Source organism: Bombus terrestris, unplaced genomic scaffold, assembly GCF_910591885.1.
Source record: "Bombus terrestris unplaced genomic scaffold, iyBomTerr1.2, whole genome shotgun sequence".
NCBI lineage: Eukaryota > Metazoa > Arthropoda > Insecta > Hymenoptera > Apidae > Bombus > Bombus terrestris.
Genome location: NW_025963552.1, coordinates 6,224,346 through 6,227,125, shown reverse-complemented (window position 1 = coordinate 6,227,125; position 2,780 = coordinate 6,224,346).

The window sequence follows — 2,780 nt, the reverse complement described above, 5'->3', positions numbered from 1 at the left end:
AAGAAAAGACGTTTACCAGGTCAGTTGCTGAATATTTTAGGCTGTAGCGGCACATAAGTTGCAGGATAATTCAAACCATGTCGTTTTGCTTCGAATTATCGAGACCGTTAGATTACAAGTAATGTAAGAACAAATAAACTCCGGATAAAGCAATGTCGAATTTGCATTTTCCGACTCTCCCCCGAGCAGTATAAATAAACAGACGCGATCGCGGACGACTTAGTATCGAGAGAGTATCAAGTGAATATCAACAGAGATCAACAGAATGTCGACAGCGCATAACGAGTATCTCCGCGACGAATTATAACGAGTATTTATTCCGAGCTATTTATTGTATTTACGACTCAGTGTACGTTCAATAATTTATTTCAAATATACTCGACGGATTGCGACATCAATCTTTCATCCTTATTATTTAATTATATTTGTACACAACCCAATCTTCACTTTGGTGACCTGACGTAATCTGAATTAGCGAATATGGAGACATCAAGGAACGATGTAAAGGCTACGGGAAGCATCGCGATTACGATGCCTCCGCTGCAACCATCCTACATTACAGTATGGTTTGCCCTGTTGGAAACTCAGCTAGACGCGGCGACACGAGATTTCCGCGATCGCTGTGCAAGTGGAAATCGTGAAACGCGAACAGCCGTCCGGAAACGCGGCAAACGCCAACGACTTAAAGACATTCGGGACACAAAGCTAAAGCATGCACTGCCGTGAGCCGAAATTCCTGCTCTGCGAGGCGCTCGGAGCACCATATGTACACAGGATAGAGAGAACGGCCTGCGCCAACAATCCGCGGATCCAGGGCCGCAAGTGGCAACGGAAAATGTGTGCCGCCGCAGGGAACTCCCGACCCTAAACCCGCGAGCAAGGAAGCTGGCACGGAGGAAACCGCGGCCTTCCGCCCACCTACAGAATGACCGAGGTGCTCACGGGACACGGCGTGTTCGGCGAGTACCTGAGAAAAATCGGACGGCAGACGACGGACATCTGTCACCACTGCGGGGAGGACAGGGACACGGTGCGGCACGCGCTGGAGCTTTGTGCGACGTGGAAGCTGTACCGCTACACACTGCGGCACATTATAAGTGAAGGACTGACCTCCTCGGCGATTGTAGAAGCGATGCTGAGCAGGCCACAGGGATACGAGGCTATCCGCCTCTTCTGCGAGCGAGTTATGCTCGCAAAGGAACGAGCTGAAACGGAGAGAAAGAAAAACTCCCACCCTTGTAGAATAACGCGATGGAGGGCGATGGCGGTCAGGCGGCCTAGAGCCGCTCCATCGTCGTGCCAACGAACCACGACTAGAAGGGGGGATAGCGCTGGGGGCAATGGCCCTCATAACTCCAAGTTCAACAGTCAGTGAATCATTAGGTGTGGCTCGAATAAAAAGACACGGGAAGCACTCCTGTCAAACGCGTAGGGTGGGCATCGTGGAGTTTTAGACGGTAAGAGTCTGACACTACTCTGCCGTTACCGATTATTAGCAGCAGCGGAGTGTCCATGAGGATTTCTCCACTTACAAAAAAAGGATTGCTCTCAATTATAAAATATTAGATCTTGTCATTGAACGAAGTCCACTTACGTACAGAAGTTGTACAAATTTATACACGAAGATGAACAAGACATTTGTATGAGAGAAAATGTCCGGGTAGTATCTAAAGTGGTGTACAGTCTTGGATAAAGTTTCCGCCCAAACGCTTATACATATCATTTATTGTTAAAAAAAACAATTCTATTATATTCACACGATAAATATTTTTGTTTCCAATGAACATGTATCTTCAAAATATTCATTTTATATATATACGATATTTTTAAATTCCATTTATATGAAATGATGAGTTTCGTCTCCTCCAAAAATTACGTTTCATCGTTTCTTCCATTGCTTTTCTACAACTTGATATTCAATAGGACAGTTAGGTGAAAATTACGACGAAATGGAGTCTTATTTACGTACACCGAGGCTCTCTAGGCGCAAGCTCAGGCTTGGCATGAAATTGTGGGTTAGGTTGTGCTTAGGTTGTGACTGGAAGAAAACGACGGGGGGAAGGTCGATGCCAGGGCCTCCCCTCGTGCGGTTAACGCGACAGGGGATCAATTAAGTGGAGTAAAGAAGAGAACATTGGATGATGCGAAGCCAAGGGCCATCACAAATGTGAAACTGAGGGACGTTGCGATTACGGTACTGCCTGGAAGCGGCAGCAGAGAGGCGGATGAGGAAGTAAACCCCTTGAAGCCGTGTAGAAGGCTGCCAAGGAGTCCGACCACAGCAGGAAGAAAGGATTCTTGCGATGGCGGGGACTCCGAGGTGAGTGTCACGCCAGTCGAAAAGACCGACAGGGGGGAGAAATACTTGGCGAGGAAAGCCGTGGAGATGAGCTCTTCTACCGGGTACGATAAGAAAAGTTTAGGCGGTAACGAGATCGGAGAGGAGTCTGATAGCCCGCTCAGTGATAACGGAAAGGATGTCAGATATTATCTGACGGGCTATGAGATGAATAGTCTTACCAAGACCCTAACGGCGGTAGTGAAGGCGTTCAGAATCATCGCTAAGGGTCTGGGTAGAAACAGGAGGGAGAACGTAGACCTCAGGAAAATGAGCGATATGGTGGAGGGTTCGGTGTGTACCCTCGAGCAGTGTATGGGGGCACCGGGCAGAAGAGTGTCGACAAAGCCTGGCCACGGTAAAGTGGGGGAGACTGGGCGGATAATCGACAGGACGGTCGCGCGTAAGCAAGAGAAGGCGAAGGTGGATCCTTTTCGGAAGC